This window comes from Micrasema longulum, unplaced genomic scaffold (assembly GCF_059751315.1).
Source record: "Micrasema longulum isolate JH-2025_06_02 unplaced genomic scaffold, ASM5975131v1 h1tg000139l, whole genome shotgun sequence".
Lineage (NCBI taxonomy): Eukaryota > Metazoa > Arthropoda > Insecta > Trichoptera > Brachycentridae > Micrasema > Micrasema longulum.
Window position 1 is genome coordinate 482,673 of NW_028277345.1, and position 21,171 is coordinate 503,843.

At 31.4% G+C, this 21,171-nt stretch overlaps 1 long non-coding RNA gene across 1 annotated transcript; it reads right to left on the reverse strand.

Moving 5' to 3' along the window:
• Positions 1–13,943: 13,943 nt before the first annotated feature.
• LOC148284231 (uncharacterized) lies at positions 13,944–18,834 on the reverse strand. Its single transcript, XR_015825380.1, has 2 exons — positions 18,703–18,834; positions 13,944–14,529 (listed from the first exon to the last, which is right to left on the reverse strand). It is a non-coding gene; the product is annotated as an uncharacterized LOC148284231 (long non-coding RNA).
• Positions 18,835–21,171: the final 2,337 nt, after the last annotated feature.

Genomic DNA, 21,171 nt, shown 5'->3' on the forward strand with positions numbered 1-21,171 from the left:
AATATTGTTTAATCCCTTGCTTATCAAACGTCGTAATTGACTGCCTCACCGAGATGGGCCATTCAAAAACCTGAGCCAAAATAATATGTTTAATTGATGTATTAAAACTCATAAAAAATACGTTACATCAACTCTTGTATTTTTATCACAACACTTTGCTAAAAGATCCTTCAGACAAAAAATATTCAATTTAATTGCTATTTTCAAATTTTGAATCTATACGATTGCCTTACAATTATAACCCGGTAACTGGTTATTCCGAATTCGTGGATTTAAGTATCACTCGTCTTTTAATTTAAAAATAATTCATAATGAACTTTCTTCAAGAATTTTCATTAACAAACTTGAATTAACACAAACACTTCAAACAAAATACTATTCTATATTGCTTACCGGAAATCTACCGGACATTTTGTTTATTTTAAATGGAAATTGGAAATACTGTTTACGGTGGAGTTATAAGCATAATGATAGGAAAAATGCGTGTGAGGTATATATAAGGCACGAGGAAAGTTGAGTTTTCTAAGGAGGGGGTATTATTATACCCCATGGTTTTCACTGAATTCGTATTGCGCAACGAGCGAATATTTGCTTTGATTAAAACCTTAAAATTTCTCCAAATTTGCACAATTCGATCGTAATTATAAATTAATATTGATAAAAAATTAATGACCGTGAACTAATGCCATAATAATTAACTGTAGGTAATTTCTCATCTGTAATCTAATCGGAGATTACGCAATGCTTTTGTTGTTCTAATAAAAAAGTCCGCGTGGTCAAATGCCACGTTTGCCTACCATTGAAGAGGCCTTGGGTTGAATTCCCCACATAGTTGTCATGAAATATTTATTTTAAAATGTGTGTTCACACGGGTATAAATATATATATTTTATAAATACAGGAGTTGCCAATTTTTTGCTTAAGACAAGACTGAAGCCAATTCCTTAACAGCGTCCTGTCTTCTGGTAACATCTTTTATTTATAAGATTGCTTTGAAGAGAAAGCTGAATTCTTCTCGGCATTTTACCTATGTTTCACACCGTGAATATGTTTTTCACAAGATTCCCGTTGTTCCCAAGATATCGTCATGTTCAGCAGAATCGGCACATAACAACACTTTTATGGAAATATGACGGTTATGAAAACAAATATGGCCTCCAATTCGAATCAAGCTAAGATTCTATAGAATGACGCAGAGAAACATAAAATATTTTTCGTTTTTTTTTTTAAATTAATTTTCCAGTCTCTAGTCATTGTACTTGAAGTGAAAGACTAATCACTTTATCCTAAAGTAACACATATTTGAAGTACACTGTATTTGGTGTACCAAGGGTTAGATGATGATGGTGTATGATTTTTGTTTATTAGTGGGTAAATTTAAAAGTTTTAAAAAGCGACGGTGAATCAAAATAATTGTTTATTCATGCTTTATTAAGTTATTTCATAATTTTTTTAAGAACTTATATAAACTTTTAATAATATTAAATGTTATATTAAAATTTATCAGGAACATGTTTTTCAAACTGATTTGAAATATTGCAAGACTTTCCATTTTTTTTATTTCTTCAGGTAACTCCTATTATAGTTTTAAACCCTTGTACAATTAATTTTAAGACTCTGTATTTCTCCTCATTGGTAAAATTACCTTTTAACTTCTCTAGTTTTAAGTTTATTGTATTTATTGAGTTGGGAAAATTTAATCCTATTCTTCATATGATTCAGCCCTTAATTATTTTTTGAATGGAAATTGCAACATTTTATTTTAATAAACTATTACCCACAGCTTGGCTCGCGTAGTATTAGGGGAAATAAGTTAGATAATTTATTAGTTTTGTTAATTAGTATTTAAAAAAATCCTGATAAAATTATATATATTTTTCAGAAAAAAAGTAGCTTGCATCGATTGCCGGTCCTCCAACTATCGCTATGAAAAAAATACGACGATCCGTTAGTCTATGGCGACGTCGCGTGGTTATTTTGTTCACAAATCCAAAAATCCTACAGCAAAACCAAAACGAAAAGCAAGAAGTAATCATATTTATTGAAATTAGTTCATTTTTCCATATTTTTTTGTCAATTTTTTTAATTTCTGAGAAGCAAAGTAAGTACTTTATAGCCATCTCTCCGGCTATCTCTCTGTACAAAATCACGTCAGTCGGTCCTTACGTTGCGACGTGAAGGAAACATAAACAAACAGACAATAGGAAAGTATCACATACTACTAATACCGATAAAAATATAGTAAATCTATTTATAATAATCAATTGTATTTTGGAAATCAATATGGATATTGTGGAGAAATGTTTTCGTACATGAATGTAAAAAAATACATTAATAAAAATACGTTGCTGGAAAAACGCGACATGTTCGGCCTTGGTAGTTGTGACGTCAAGATTCGTGATAATTTTCTAAACAAATTTGAATGGTCGGAAACAAATAAAAATGAATCGTGACGTATTAGGGGCGCGGTCAATGGAATGTCTGTTTTTGCGCGAGTTCAAAATTGGAAATTTAAAAATATTTTGTATGCTTCTAAAATTTAGCAAAAAAAATATTTTTTTATTGGACAGTATTTCATGGATCTTTTTTACTTTTAAATGTAAAAAACGTGACATTTTCCTATTACACTTTCCCATTTGTAATATTAATGTAAATTGTTGCTTTGCGGTAAGAAAGCTAATTTCTTTTAGAATTCTTTCTACATTTGAACATATATTTGTTTTGAGTATTATTCTCGTTGCCTTATTCTGCAGAATTAAAAATTATGAAAACTACAAGATGGAGGCGGATTTACAATGATTTACCTATTTACTTTGTGGCATGCATGCGTAGAATGATTTAAACACGACAGAAGAACGCTGTAATCGCAATATTTTTAATGGGAAGTTGTTCATAATTCATTTTTCCCGAGCAGCGTAGTTCATTAACATTTTACTCACACTGTGAAAAGCGAAAGCACATTTGTTTGCGAACTGTACACGGTGAACCAAAACTCTTAACAGGAATGTTTTCATTTTCAAAAATATTTCGTCATAATCGTATGTGACGACGCATGTGATTTTTTTTAACTTAAAAAAAAAAGGAATAACCCGCTAAGCCTCTATTTAGAGAGTCGTTAGCACGTGGGATATGGGGATATGGAAGGAGGTAATGAAAAATACAGCACAACACCTAGACCCATTGAGAAAAAAATCTTTCTTGGATTTTTTCATGCAACTGGCGGGAATCGAACCCGCGACGCCAGTTTGACAGTTGGCCCTCTTACCAACCTGGGCGGGCTCTAGTGATAACCCTCACTTGATTTTGGCTGAGCTTTATTAGGTCGAAGGCAAACCTTAGCAAGTACCGTTTTATAGTGTAATTTAAAAAAAAGTATATTGTTAAGTGTACTCGGCACGGGAAATCCCAGTGAGGACACATTATTTTTATTATTAATTATAGTTTGTAAGCAAAAAATATGAATTAATAAATAAATAAAATAAGTAAAAATTTGATATCATGTGTCAGGTCAACACATTAGTTTTTTTTATTTTTAACAACTTCTATGGTGAAGGTCTTTTATGAGATTTGCAAATGTACGTCATAGAGGTATAGGATCCTTAGTGGCATTATTGACAAAATCACTTTTTGCTGGATTAGATTTTTTTATATAATATTCTGCCAGGTATTCTAAAACTGTAAAAATCATTTTCGAGTAGATTTTTATGATAATTAGAGTTATAGGAAGCATACGTGTGCACATAATGAATGATAACCGTACCCCAGAAAGATTCTTTACACCACTCTGGAAGCCAGACGAAGCAGAGGCAGACCAAAATTAATATGGCTGAATAATGTGAAAAGTGACATGAGAGCGATTGGCTTGACGAACTGAAGAAGAGCCGCGGAGTGTAGGGACGAAAAAAGACAAATTCTGGAGGAGACCAGGGCACACAACGGGCTGTAGCGCCACTGATGATGATGATCGGAGGCATACAAAGTATTCACATTACAAATTTAACCTATCCTCTGTTAAAGTAATCCATTTAAGGTATGTATATAAGTTTACGTATCATTTTAAGGTATGTATATAAGTCGGTTATGGAGATTGATATTGCTTCTCCTGAAAAGACGACAAATGGCGTATAAGATTCTATACCCCTGACGTACAGCAGTCATTTTGATTTTTGTTATCTCCTCTCATGGATTACGGCTTATCTTTTTTCCGTGTTCGAGCGAACGAAGAATATATTTTTGCGTACGAAATATACTGCAACTCTATGGCAAATATCATACAGCACTTATTGAGCTATCAGTTTGCAGATGATACTGCAATTGTTGCTATTGGAGACACACAAATAGACGCTCAGCAAAAACTACAATCGGATTTTAATCGAGTTTTAAGACGGTCACATGATTATAGCCTAACAATAAACCCAAAAAAAACGAAAGCGTTACACATTACGCCTGCCTAATAAAAGACTAAGAGAAGATTTATCAATATATGCACACATACAAGAAAAAATAGATCCTGTATCAAAATATAAGTATTTAGGTTTTATTATAGATTCTACTTTTAATTGGGAAGAACAGGTAAAAACAGTTTTCAATAAGCTAAGAGTTTGCCTGCTTAACATGTACCACTTAAAACCATACCTACCATACCCTGTGCTGAGACTAGTTTACTTGGGGCTAGTTGACCCAATTATTCAATATGGATAAAGAATATGGGGCCTAAGTTTCAAATCTTATAGACAGAGTCTTGAACCTACAAGTACAAATTTAAAAAACTGTCGTACCTGTAAAAATAAAAATTGAGGCAAAAGATAATAATAAAATATTGTTTAACTATGCTAACGTTTTGCCTATTATCAACAAACTTTATAAACAGTGTCAGTATAAGATAATGACAGATCTTTTCCTCGATTGCAGTTTTAAATCCAAAGTAACCCACTAGAACCCGACAAGTATCGGCACAACAGCTAACGGTGCCACGACAGAAGAACTACTATGGAGATAGAACAATTGGGAGTGTAGTACCAAAACTATTTAATTTAATACCTGTTGAAAATCATGAGGAAAAAAACTATACTACATTTAAAAAAATAGTCAAGAACTTATTAAAAACAGCAAGTAAAACTTAATTGTGCACATAAATATATAATATTCTTCATCTATTAATAAACTATGAACTTACCGTTTATAATTTGCTTTTTTTTTTAAATTAAAAAAGTGTAATGTAAACCGCAGACATGCTTCGGCTTTGCGGAAGCAAAAATACAATTAGTTATTTATTTATTAACGGACATTGTCCATGTATACAATTTATAGGGTTTATATACGGGTATTACAATATAAGAATAGTTTAAAATATTTTTTAAAAAGAAAAGAAATATTGACAAACATAACGGATATCAAGACAAAATCTGGACTATTTATTTATTACTCGTTTAAATCGTCCAGATATTGTCTTGAGTTAACAATACGCTAAAGATGGGTCATTGGAGAATTAAGGCAATAGTTTGTTCTATGCTGATCGATGAACGGTACTTCATTGTTTCTCAACCTACGAGTTAGAATATTGAATTTTACTTGTCCCAGTAATGATGGAACATCGATTATACTATTTAGTATGCCGAACATATGTATGGAATCAATATTAGTTCTACGTTTTTGTAGACTAGGAATAATTAACATTGAGTCTTAATTATGTATGTTGGTTATGTATGTTATTTTATTTGTCAAAATAAATATTTTTAAAAAAGAAAAAAATGTAATCGATGGCTTTCATGTAAAAACTGTGCAATATTTTTGTCCCATTCATTACTTGGAGATTATTGTGCATGTACGTACGTATACTGCCAGTATTATTATTGTTTGTTGAAAATACTATTATTCGCAAGGAAACACATACACGCACTGTTAGAGCGTTCTTTTCTTAGTTCAGTGTTGTGAATGGGAAATTTTATTTATATGTTTATGAGTAATATCAAAGTGTTTTAATCTTTGAATGTTGCGGATTGTAAAACTAAATTGATTACTAACCAATAAAGGAAAAACTCAATAATTAATAACGTACGTAGCGGAAGAAATAAATCAGATTTGAGTAGGTAAATGACAGAAGAGTAACAAAAACTAATAATTGCACCATTTTCCGTAGAAGCAGGCAGACACAAATCGTACAAATCTCGTTTTCTCTGCAAGCATACATCTTCTAAGGCATGTACGCCGATTATTCCGATTTTGGACATATCTGTTTTAATTATGTATTTAACAATTTTGATGCACATATATTTTACATATCGGTGAGCATATTGCCTTAAGGCAATTTATTCTTACCTATCCAAATCGTTTATTTTGAGAAAATAAATAGCAGATATATGGATATATTCTCAGTTCTAATATAGAATCTCATAATTTTGCTGTACAGCCTGTAACTGGGAGGACGAATCATCAGCTATAAAAAAAATTACAAGTTTTTTTTTTCTGTATCCTATTCAAAACACTACTATTATTTATGGAAAAATAACCTTGAAGATTTCATTCGGCTAGTGTTAAGGCATCATGTTAAAAAGTAACCTTGAATTGTACAAGTGATAAGATAAATATTTTTTCTATGCATCAAAGACGTACTTAAAAAGTGAGCTAGCTTATTTTGGTTAGACTACGCAACGATACTAAGTAAAGAAACAAGATGTTCTTGATATAATATTAATAATGTGTAGAGGAGACTCAGGCAAAGCGGATGGAACCTATTTTGAGCATTTACTTAAAAAAAATAAAAAAAAATGTCTTTGTAATTTAATTTGACACTTTATTATGAAAATAAAACTTTGTTATCAGTGTTACACAATTTTATTCTTTTACAAGAACACAACTATAGTTTCGGGAGAGCACTCCTCCCATCGACGGGTGATATAAAAGTTTTATATCACCCGTCGATGGGAGGAGTGCTCTCCCGAAACTATAGTTGTGTTCTTGTAAAAGAATAAAATTGTGTAACACTGATAACAAAGTTTTATTTTCATAATAATTTATAATGAAGTGTTACGAAGTGAATGCCGATTCAATTAAAAATATTAATTTGACACTATTCAGTTCTTTTATCAAGAACATCTTGTTTCATATTATTGAAATATTTACAAGTATATATACTTGTATAACATTCACAACAATATATAGATGGACATATTTTTTACTCACCTCTTAACAAAGAGACATTGAGTTATTTAAAACATTTTATAAGTAATAAGGGTCTGTGAAATACTGTCCAGTAGGGTGGGCCAATATTTTTTTTTCCGAATTTAGAAATTAAAGGGGTCTAAAAAGATGCTTTTTGGATTACTCAGAATGCAAAAAATATTCGATACTTTTTTTGGCCCTCAACCAGAGCTTGAAGTTTTCAAAAAAGTAGATTTTTTACTCTAAGCCGACTGTCATTTCAAATTTGATTAAGTAAATCAGTCCAATTAAATTTTATAATGTGCATTGAATCTTATTAAATATGTATCTAAGGGCGTGAGTTGCATTTTGTTTCGTAATAAATGGGTAGCATTGTTTTAATGGGCCATTGTTTTCGTCAATATTAGTCAAGCGCTCGACGGAATCAGTTCCGCGGAGTGTAAACTTTTTGCGTTTCGGTAGTTTTAAAGCGCGTTCGAATTTGTAATGTAAATAAGTTATTTATTTACTGACAAAAAATAATTTTATCAATATAGATAATTAACAAAATGTTCAGACAGTGACAAACTTCAAACCTCGGTTGAGGGCCAAAAGTAGTATGGAATATTTTTTTAAATAATTTTTACGTTCAATGTGATTTGCAATGCAACTTTTTAGACCCCTTTCACTTTGATGTCTAAAAAAATAAAAATCCTCATACATCATCGGCCCACTCTGCTGTCCAGTAAAAAAAATAATTGCCGCTTATTAGTAGCATTTAAAAAAAAAAAATGTAGTTTCGAATTCCCGCAAAAACAGTAATTGCGTTGGCCACGCCCCTAATACGTCATGATTCATGTTCATTTTCAACTTTGTTCCAAAACATTAAAATTTTTTTTAGAACATCGTCACGAATTTGACGTCGCAACTACCAATGCCAAACATGTCACGTTTTTCTTTTGGCATATATATTATTTTTTAATGTTATATATGAAAACATTTCTCCACAATATCCATATTGCTTTCAAAAATACAATAAATTATTCTAACTCCATTTCATATATTTTTATCGGTATTGATAGTACATGATATTTACCTATTATGTCTTTTATTTAGATTATCTGGATTTTCAGTTATCCGGACTACCCTCATCCCCAATTAGTCCACATGATTGAGGTTCTACCGAATATGTTATTTTTTTAATTATGAACTTATTGTGTTTGAACTTAATTTATTTTTGAAAATGCGTCGTGGGCGTAAATGTGTAATTAAATAAATCAAACAATTTAATTACAACCATTTACAGCACAAATTCACTAGTAATGCGGATGCATGTACTCGCGAACCAATATGCTAACAACACCGATGTCTTTAACGTGAGTCTTGTAAATTTTAAATATCAATGCATATGTTCCATATCAAATGGAACTTTATATTACTCGTATGTTTATATTGTATTTTATAACATTATGTACCTAGATGCTTTAAACCTTTGACTGCATTTCTTTAGCTAATTATTTTTTTAAAAATATGTTATTATTATTATTTTATTTATTTTTAAACCAATTAAAGTTCTAGTTTGTATTTTGGTATTTTTTTAATTTATGTTGTTGTTTATACACCCATCTTTTTATTTGATTTTTTTTACCAACTATACTTTTTAACCCCTAACCAATCTTAAATGTCTTTATATTGTATTTTTTCAAATTTATTTTGTTTATATACTTATCTTCTTTTTTTATACCAACTTAACTTCTAAACACTGTTCTATCTTTATTGCTTTATATTGTATTTCTTTATGTTGTTTATATACTCATGTTATATATAACTTCCATGTATGTAAAAGCCTTAGGGGCGTAAAAAATCAATTAAAAAAAATATAAAAAAATAAAAATAATAATATGAGAAAAGTTCCTTGAATGTTACATTCAAAACATCGTTATGACAGATTTGGGAATCTCTTTCAAATTTAGGAGGATGATTTTTTCAAGTCAAGGGGTTTCCTTTGATATGGCGGATTCACTGAGCGAAATAATCAATTTGACAACTTTTACATTTGTGTGGTTTTTGATTCTTTTTCATAGACAGATTCTAACCCCTGGTAACAATCTAGATTTTTCATCCCTGAAATAAAATGACGGAAATAATATTTTTCAGCTTTTCAAATTCGAAGGCAATCTGGTTGCTTTTTTTTCTTACCTTGAGATAGTTAATAAAAAGTATTTTAATAATACATAAATTCATCCCGTGTCTTAATTAAAAATGTATTTACTAAGTTGGGGTTAATTTTGTGGAACTCTATATCAGAATCAATTTGAGTCTTGTAATTTAATGTTTTCTGTCAGTATGTTTATCAATTCACTAATAATATTTGCAATTTGTCAATAAATGCTTACCTAAAAACAATAATTTATTTCAAACACAAATATGAATTCCTGTTAGTTGGTTAGTTCTATACAAGCTCCTAACGTCACTGTGATCCATGAAGATCTATTGTAACCTCAGAGTAATAATGCGTAACCTAGAGAGAAGCCCTAACACTATGTTTCATAGAACGCAAGCGATGTGGGTTTGTTAGCTAGCAACTAATTGGTGGCCATTTTGTTTTATTTGACCACATAAACATAACGGTTCAATCGGATGCTTTTGTAGCTGTGCTTGGCTTTGTCTGTAAATAATTTGGATATTTACGTTATAATAAATAAAAATCGACTATGGTGAATTGCAGTATGTTTGGTTGCATCAGTAGGAGCGTCAAAAGTGTTAAAGGAGTCAGTTTTCACAGGTAATTGATTCCGAATATTTTCCCGTGATTTACATTGATTTTCGGCATTTATTGTCCCTACAAGTGTATAATGTTGCTTAAAAACTTTCCTTATATTCCTTATATGAATATATTTACTTCAGATACAATTTTTTCTCACCTTAGGGGATAAATTTGTGAATTAAAGTATGTTTACTGTTGATAATGACACTTGATTATGGGCAATATGTAAGGGCCGCACTAGGCATCCATATAAAGTTTGAGTTTTTATCGAGTAGAGGTCAATTAAAATTTTACTTGAAAATTGCAACGTTAACCTTGAAATCGCATCTCAAATGACATGTCCAAATTTCAGGCCGCTACGACTCGCCATTTCAGAGATGTGACGGACAAACAAACACACTCAACCCAGGACTTTGGTTCAATTGAGTTGGGATTTATGTATCAATAAATATAATGTAAATATATCGTGAATAAAATAAATAAAAAAATAAACGCAAACATGCATTTACAGTTTTATAAACTAAATATAGCCGAATTAAAGAAAAATAGATTGGAATAACCCTGCAATGATAAATACACAGGTACATATTTAAAAGTAATTACAATGCAGATTAATATCCATTTGGCAATTTCGGACCTGAGTACGGCCTATTGTTTTGCTGCGAATTGTAGCTAACTTAATACCCAATAGTCATAGAATGGTTTTCCTAAGTTCGGGCTCCTCTCTAGGTTACGCATTTTTAAAGGTGATTGTGCTGACCACGTGTATTTGATTGATCACAAATTGACAATACTGCAGTGAGGGGTACAATGAAAGCTTTTGAAGTTTCTTTGTTTTGTTATTTTCGCGGTTTGGTTGTAAAGAAATAATCAATTTTCGCTTAATTAGTTTTTGGAAATTGATAGTGATATGCGAAACTGAAGAAAAACACAAGTTTAATGAACAGTTTCGGGAAAGGGGTGGATGTTTTCATTGTCCATCTCTCTTGGAGCAATTATTGTACCACAAGATGTCTCCTTCCCTATAGGGTAGGGGGCTATCAGGCAGCTAGTGTTTCCTATCAAGAATCAGCCCCTTAAAGCGTGAAAGTTGAATTCCATAGTCATCACATCCGATGGCATAGCTTACATCGGATAATCGATGTGGTATTGCTGCAAATTCCTTATATGTAGTTCTAAACTTGCAATTATATACATGTACTACTATTTGATTTATTTTCAATTGATTTTTTTTTTCTTTGTATACAAATAATATTGATTAAATTCCTTTATTTATTCAATTCAATTCATTTATTTAAATATAACATATTTATAACAAACATATATTCAATACGTACATATTATAAAAAAGAAAAAATACATGAAAGAGATTCATGTCAAAGTAGTAGGAGAATCCTGCTCCGGAAAACCCCTTCGGATGCATGGAACAGATCAATATCCAAAGCGATGTTGTTCAGCATAGCGGTAGACCTTCCAACAGGCATAACCATAGGCAGGTTGGTCCTGTATATTGGAATATGAAACAATCTATGCTGACGCTGTCTTAGGTAATTATAAGGAACATACAAACCAATGCTTATCATAATCTCAGAATTATCGATCACACCGCGCAACAATCGATAAAAATGTGTAGTCAAATACTCATTCCTTCTAGTCTCTAAACTGTTGTAGCCGAGCATACCCTGGAGAAACTCGGTCGGGTAGAGCCAAGGATAATACCCGCACTCTCTCATGTAGAGATATCTCAGAAACTTCTTTTGGATTTTCTCTATCATACTGTACGGAACTACTTCGTTTAATAACAATACATGTGCCAGCCAGGATTTGTAGACGGTACCACCTGTTTCACGAACCAAAGAGTAAAACATCGTGTTAAAAATGCTTTTTCTCGTAGGACTTTTTCAGTGTACAACACAATATTTAAAGATATAGATTACACAAACATCACTTTGTCAGATTTAAAATTTACACTAAAAATGAATTATGTAACTTAGTAGACATTATAATAATAAATATGTACATCTCCTTTCCCCTCCTTATCCTCTCTTCAAGCATTATTGTCCTTATCCCGCCCAATTAACAATAACTTACTGTACTTCAAAAATAATCTTTGATTATTGAAAAATATTTACGAGTACATGATAATAACATTTTTATATGTATGAACTTTTATGTATTTATTTAATATGTAATATATTTTCTTTACTAACTTTGTATACTTTGTGGAAATCTGTTATTAGTTCTGAGTTTATACACTATATCTGTTTGTTTACTATAAATGTGTATGTAGAACTGTTGATTTCCGAAATAAAATAAAATAAATAAGAGAGTACTTCGGTTCATGTGGCCCCCAAATCATCGAGCCACTCTCGAGTCTACTTCGCACCAAGGAGTTGTAAAGAGTTCTCAGTACGTGGGGATGTTCGAAAACCCTGGCAGTACGCAGAACAAATCCTAACATCTTCAATGCATTAGCACTGTTAGTAGTTACTGTTGGTTTAACTGATAGTATTATTTTTCAAATGTTATAAATTACTTATGACTTAACTTTACTAACAGTGCGTGTATTTTTTTATGTTTTTTTAACCTCATATATAAAATACACCAAGTGCCGTTTATTTGAATAAAAAAACAATAAATTTATTTTTAAGTAGATGTAGTTATCTTAAGAATGGAATGTCAATATTAGGATTGAACAACTTATAATATCAAACGTAATATTCTACATTTCAGAACAGGCTGAGCCATGTAAGATGTAGACGAACCTAGCCAGAAGACCCCTTTTATTCATGTTTAAATGCTGTAGTTTTTTTTTTATTTTTTATATTTATTTTATTTTATTTCATTGGAAAGCCAACAGATATTTATAAATTTAAAAGAATCAGTTATACCAAAAATACATATCATAAAGTCCAATTAGAGCCTTCCACATAATATTGTTATTGTAAATGTTGTCACATAAAAATTATACATGACATAAAATAACTAATCATACAAAACTTATAATATTACTAGAAATGTAAATGAATATTGGTCACACAGTTGCACAATACAATAAATAATACAACTATAGTTGACCATACAGTGTTCATTTATTATGTGCCTACATACAGAACTGCACATAACCTGGATAATATAGGCTGCGGATTCAAGGCGCAACATCATACTTGAATTATTTTTGGAAATTTCACTTTTAAAAGAAATTAAAGATTCCTTAATAATAAATATGTTTCTATATACAGGTGTTCTTTAAACCCTGTAACACCCGAAACCACGATGATCAGTATGGGCAAGAAGACATATTAGCATGTTTAAAAAAATATTTGTAACAAATATTATTTTTTTTACCAAAATATTTAAAAAAGCAAATGGTCGCTTACTTCTGCAGGGGAGAAGCGAGGGGAGCGTGGCCGGGCGGTCGGCAGTGTGTCGGACTCCTCCCTCCCCCTCCTCGTTTCTCCCCGGCAGAAGTCAGCAACCATTTGTTTTTTTTAATATTTTATTTTTGTAAATTTTATTCGTTCTAAAAATTTATTTTAACGTGACAATATGTCTTCTTGCTCATGCTGATCATCATGGTTTCGGATGTGACAGGATTTAAAGATCTTTCTGTATATGCAATAAATGTGCGAATTAATAAATCAAAATAATAAATAAATGTAAAAACTTGTAAAAAAGATTTTTTCTTGTGTTACTTAATATATTTATCATCATCATCGTTCTCTTTCCTCACCTAATGGTGCAAAGGGCACTGCATTGGTAACCAATCGCAGCATATCTTGATCATTTTTGCTGCATGAAGGTAAGATGATCAGTCTTACACTTCAGGTACCAGTCCAGGAACTATAAAATATTCTAGTGTGAAACACTCTTTTAAATAATAATTTCATATAAACAATATCGGGGATCGAACCTGAGACCTCTCGCATGGTAGGCAAACGCGCTTACTATTACACCACGAAGCCGACAAACTTAGTATTGTCTATATTAGTATTGTCAATTCTTCTTTGGTAAGTAAATCAAATAAAAGACTTGATTCAAACATATTTTGTTTTATTTAAATCATAAATATTTATTACATAATAATGTAACATGTTTAATAATTGTGCCAATTCCATCAGATTAACAATTTAATTCCACTCTTTGAATCAAAATGTCTGCCTTCACATGATTTCGATAAAAATAAATAAAATTCCTCCGTCAAGTTTGACTTTTTAAAATTATTTTGACCAACGAGCGCTTTCGCCCAAGTAAACATCTTCAGGACTGGGATTTTATTGATATTTATCAAAATTGTTACCTATGGAGTTTTATCAAGAAATATCTATATTATCTGTCTTTCTGTTCGTGAGAATTCAACTCTGCGATCTATTCCACTCTCCTGTGGAATCCAATCTTCATTTTTCACCATTTTTTCCATTTATGGTGTAAAATATTTAATTTAAACAACGAAGACATCTTTGTAAGGTCTGTGATCAAAAAGACTTGTAATCAAATGGAAAAGTGTAGATACTATTGCAAAAAATTTTGCACATGTTCCTGGATTTTTCCTTGCACTAGTCTTGCTGTGTCTTCTAGGCATTACATATATATTTTCCATTGTAAACAAGGATTCTAAATACCTAGAAATAAAAAAAAATATATATCGTTAGTTCCCAATAATAAATGTCAACATATAAAAAAACTTTTGTCGTGTCTAAAGTCGATTCTTGTAATGGTATCAACGCAGATCTACCAATGAATAAAATAATTATCCTACAGTCTGTTTTCAACGCCAGAACGAGACATTTTTTGAATATCTTAAGTTGAAGAATGATACTGGTTGTACCACAGAGAGTGGAATACAAACTCTTTATATACAAACTCCTTATTTATACAGAATATATAAGTCACTGAAATACTCTGTTCCGGAATATTTCAAACAATTGCATTTCAGATCAACTAGCTGACAGACATTTTACGCTCAAATCAGCTTTATGAGGACGATAGGAAAATTCATATACTGGTACGCAACCAGCAGGGCACTAAATTTGCTGAACGCGCATTTATGATTGCAGGCCCTATTGCATGGAATGCTCTCCCAGCAGAAGAGCGAAACTGTGACAGTGGAGATTTTTTAGGAAAAAACTTAAAACACTATTTCACACACAGAAATGTATTCCTAAGCCGTCTGGACACGAAAAACATTATCATACGAATATATTGGTAACAATTTCAGTCATTAATATGTTATTATTATTAATATAGCGCCGTTTTCGTGAAATCATCTCAAGGGCGACAAGATTCTTCTTGGAGTAGAAAATACTTTCGAATATGACGTAGTCTTCTGGTAGTGTATCTGGCATCAGGATCAGATATCTTAGGGTAAATCAACCACAAATAACTTGATTCTAGATTACTTTTGATAAAACAGTGATCGTATTTTATTTCGTGTCCATATTCAATTAAATAATTTTAATGATTAAAATTTTAAAATTATTTAATTGATCATGGAAAAAAATATCTTGCAAATGCATAATGTCAGTTTTGTCTGCGTCCATGCGAGGAATACAGTTATATATGTGAAATAGAACCAGAATCCTGGAAGAGTGTTTTCCACTCAACGGCTACTCTTAGTTGAAAATCCTGAAAATGAAAGCAAGAGGAGATCGGCTGGTCTTGCTTAGCTTGTAGTGATTGGCACATACGTCTTCCATGCTTGAGGTTCCAGGCTCGATTCCTGATAGGGTCAACGAGAAATATTTATTTTAATGGTGGTTAAACATTGCAATATTTCAGTTTCGTAATCGAATTTTATTAAATAAATACAGTTTTTGCCACCAATTGTGTTTGCAATATGATCATCAGGAAGAGTGATAATATCCGATGAAGGCGCTCCATGTAATTTGCTAAATTCGCAGTATAAGGGGCAGTGAAAGTAGGAGAGTTAAATTAAATTAAATTAAAATCGTAATTTATGAGATTTAAAAATTTAAAAGAGTAACTCGTATACTGACAAAAAAAAATTGCTTTTTTTATAAGCATGACCGGTGGCCTCTTTCAACGGTGTTTCGGGTATGTGGTGAAGTACTTTCACCGCAATATTTCACTGACCCTGGACAAAGACCCGAAGCGTAAGAATGATAACCTTACCTCCATGTTACATATGATATGTAAAATAAATCACAAAACATAATTAATAACTAATAAAATAAAAAAATAACATTGCAAGAAAATAATTATTCATTTATTTTTCAACTATGCGGTTCATTTAGTTATTTTTTTTATTTAATGCACCAAATACATTTTTTAAAAATTCAGATATTATTTAAAAAGACAAAACAAATAAATATGTAAAAGCTACGACCTCGAGACAAGATCAGGTCTATTTTAGTGATTGTTTAAATCTAGAAAGATTTAGTTACACAAAAAAAGACCAGATTCTCTCTCGAGTTTACAATGCGATACAATTGAGATTATTATTTTCCAATACATATTGTTCCAGTAACAATGATGAATCAACCCATTTCATAAACCAAACATGAATATGGAATATGGATTCAAAATAACCTATTTTCATTTTACACATAATTCTAAAAATATTAGACATTTTTTTAACAGATATGAATCAATTGGGAATCTGGAAGACTTGGCATTTACACAGTTAATGTTATCGGCTGGGTTCAATGATCACTTTACACGTTGCGTAAAATTCCAAATTCTGCCTATAGGCAGTTGACTTCCATATTGATGTATGCCATTTTTCGATTTTGTATATATGTGCGTCTAGATTGACTATAGAGAATGAAAACATGGTGGAAACTAGCGACATCTATTGTTAAAAAAGAGTAGTATGTACTTAAATCATTATTATTGTTTAGTTAAAACAAATCGATATGGGGGTAGGATATATTAGACAGGAGTTATAGTGTTAAAAATAATAAAATGTTTTATTATGAATTATGTTTTTTTATTAATAAGTCATTAATTATTTAATATATGTATTATATATATATGTATAAACATGTTAATTCATGAAAAAATAGTTCATTACTGATAATTGAGTTTTTCTACGGACATTTCTTGGTGGAACTGCATTTAAATTATAATAATAAAAATACTTTATAGTTTTATTCCACTTTTATTTACAATTATTTTATAATTTTTTTACCAGTAACCGGGTTTCGTCGTGACCGACATCGTCAGACTGGTTTATATATATATATTTATAAAATAAGTATAAATAAAAGTGGAATAAAACTTTAAAGTATTTTTATTATTATTAAATTTTACACATGTATAATTTATTTAATTTTTAACATATTACAACAGAGATGGAGAACATTTAAAATAAGTAAATATGGAAGTCTAGGCATTTACAGGGCTTATAATTTGTCATTGGTTGGTTAAAGTCACCACTTTACGCACTGTGTAATATTCACCACTTTACCTATGTCTAAACATCCATATTTCTTCAATTCTTCCATCTGTTGATTTTTTTTTAATTAAAAGAGCTGAAACTGAAATTTATGTGGGTGGGATTTGTCTGACTGATTTATTTCACCAACTAGGCAACGCCTGAAAACATGTTTCAATTTAAATACTCCGCTTTGGACCAGTTAGATTACCATTAAAACAAAGAAAAAAATATTGATGTTTTTTGTTGATATTTCTTGATAAAACTCCATAGTTAATGATTATGATGAAATTATAAATAAACTTATCAATGAAACTTCTTGGTTTAGTGTTACTTTTTATTATTTTGACCAACCAGCGCTTTCGCCTAAGAAGGCATCTTCAAGACTGATGTAAAACGAAATCAAGAAGTTTCATTGATAAGTTTATTTATAATTTTATCATAATCATTAAAGAAAAAAAAAAAAAAAATTCCTAAATGTGTACATCCTATGCGCCATTTATTGTTTTTTCAGGAGAAGCCAAAAACGAAATCAATGACCGAATTTAATTATTAATTTCTTTTGTTTGTAATCTCAAAAAATTAAAGAAATATATTCATATACCTTAAAATGATAATTAATGGATTATTTAGACTGAGAAGTAACTAAATTTGTAATGTAAATAATTGTTATGCCTCCAATAACTGTAATTATAAAAATCAGGTCTTAAACGGTTTCATCACTTTTATGAAACCTAGCACAAATTGTTGCAACCTAGTACACCAGATAGAGAAAAGAAATCTAATTTATGATCTAGCAAAAAGCGATTTGTCGAAAATGGCGCTTAGGATCCTATACCTCTGACGAGCATTACGTTAAGTTATTTAATAAATAAATCCTTGGATAAACGTATACGAAATATTTAATCTGTAATGGAAGAGTTTTTTGTGAATTCAAAGTTGATTATTAAAATTTATTTTTATCATTAAGAGGGTGTCGTTTTCATTTACATATCAAATTTGATTTTTTGTTTTTCAATGAAATCAATCATTTTTATGATTTACCCGAATATTTCAATTCTTGAGGCTATTTTTTACATCTTGTAAATAACTCACTATTAGAACATGGAAATCGAGTTGTGGTCTACCACAGTGGAGCGGGTTTCAAACCTCGGGCCTTCAATCCACGAGTCTGCGAAACTATCCACAGGACTACAACCCGGTTCAATCTTATTATCTATCAAATATCTTAATAAGTCAACATAAGACTTTATTAATTAATTTAGTTTATGTATGTATCAAACAATGAAGCAATAATTAAAATTATGTAACTAAGTAGACTTAAATATTTACAACAATTATGAGAAAGGATTTGGTTTTATTTAGTATTAATTAACTGTTAAATTCAATAAAGTTGTACCTTAAAAAAATCCAAATCGTCACTAAATATTGTATCGTTGTAATAACGCCTCGACTTTAAACTGCCAAATGGCCCGAAATTATCAATAAAAACACATTTTATAGACATCTGATATTGTTTGTATAAATAAAGACGTCATCGTTAACTTTTAAAGACGATCAAGTTTGAAATACGTTTATGTTTTATATTTATATATTTATTTACGCCCTTAGAACTTATGAAACATTCTTATTTATTTAGTTTTCCTCTCCCCGATGGCTTGAAATCATCGCAGCAATTCTAAATTTATTGGTAGCTGCCCTGAACAAGGACGAAGTGCTGAAATGCAACCAGTTACGCAGGTTCTGTAGCCAAGAGATGCGCCTTCTACCTGCACCGCGTCTTCCATCAATTCTTCCCGGTACAATGACTTGCATCGTGGTTTACGCAAATAATATATTCAAGGTTGATTATAATGCTTCAGCTCTAATCTGCTTCGAGTTGACCAGTCCACCTGATGTTAAGTCACAACAGGCTACTGCAAAATACTGCAAGGTGCTGTTTCATCAGGACAATCTTCCAGCATCACAAGGCGTTAGTGTCAATGGCTGCTATTCGCGGATTTGGGTTTGAATCGGTGGAACACCTTCCATATTCACCTAATCTCGCCCACAAAGACTACTGTCAATTCCGTGAAGTAGTAAATTACAAATCTAAATAGTAGACAAACTCAAGAGAACCACGCGCCGACCATGCTCTAGGACCCGTTTCGTCTGCTCTAAGGTCTGAGAGATTGTTGGGACGATTAGGTTCTTTGCATAGGATTGTTTCTACTGCTGGTATTAGGATAATAGTTTTTGCGAGGAATTCGGTACTATGACGAAAAGTAATTTTTCCTGAGTTCGATAGGGATCATGTTAGGATCTGTGTTAGGATTTTGCCAGTCGTGTCTTGATAATTTTTGTTCCTCTGTTATTTGGTATAGAGACGTATTGTTTTTCTTCTGTTGCTTGAGTGCATGTTGTATAAGGCAAATTATTCTAATGTTTCCTATTTGTATTTGGGTTTTGTGTCGTTGTTTGATTTGTTTGTATTACTACGTTCTTCTTCCTTTCCGAAGCGGGATCTGGAGCGTGCGGCCGCGGTCTCAATTTGGAACTAACACTGTATTCCTTCACTGTCATACTGGGAAATTAGAAAAAGGTGATTATGCTGACCATGTGTATTTGATTGATCACAAATTGACAATACTGCAGTGAGTGGTACAATAAAAGCTTTTAAAGTGTATGTTTTGTTATTTTTGCGGTTTGACTGTAAAGAAATATTAAATTGTTGCTTAGTTAGTTTTTGAAAATTGATAGTGAAATGCGAAACTGAAGAAAGACACAAGTCTTTATGAACAGTTTCGGGAAAGAGGTGGATGCTTTCATTGTACTGTCCATTCCTCGAGAAAGAATTGCGTGAAAAGAAATTTTTAGGTCATTTTAGTGAAAACAATGAGGTCATCCCGTAGAAGATTCTGGAAAGACTGCATAAACAGAATGAGGAGCAAAAGACTGGTATCCATAGCAGCCGAAGAATTGCTTTCCAGATAGCGCTCACCCGGAAAACCCCCTAAACGATGGAAGGATAGTTGGGCTCATCTCGGGAGACTGAGTAGCCTTAGTAGAACAGATCGTCAGATCTACAAGAAGTCTAAGAAATATAAGAAGAATGAGGTCATCTGCTGTGTATATGTGTGGTTGGCAGAATTTCGGAGCATATCAGTAACCAGTATGTCAATTATTATAAACAAGGTGACACATTCGTCCTACTACTCATTTAATTTATTCGGTATATTTTGAATTGGGAATCGGGTTGTGGTACCATGACTTTGTAGCGTTGCAGATTTACGGATTAGAAATTCAAGGTTCAAACCCTACTCTACCCTAACTCATTGAAAATTGAAATATTTGGGTAAATTATACGAAAAAAAAATTATGAACGCAAATATTTACTTTATTATTTTTTTAAATGTTAATATTAAAACAGATTTTTTTGTTTTTTTAGTAATAAGAATGTATGCAAGAAAATCATAGTCCCTTGGACTGGTACCGGGAAGCGTAAGACTGATCACCTCACCTTCATGTAAAAAAAGATCAATATAAGCTGCGATTGGTGTACCAATGCAGTGCCCTATGCACCATTAGGTGCGGAAAGGGAATGATGATGATGCAAGAAAAGCGATTTGCTATTTGTTGATAAATCGAAAGTAATGGTTTTTTAAAGGGATAAAAGTATAATTGAATATGATATTATTGTGAACGGAGATATTCTGAATCAGGTAGAAGAATTTGTGTATCTGGAAAGTATGTCTACGAGGGATGCAAAGACTGAGAACGATATTGAAAAGAGGGTGAGTGCCGAAAATACAGTGAACGGTGCATTGAAAAATTGGCAAACAAATTCAGTTACTTGCCAACATATCAAATCCAAAAACAAGATTTAAAG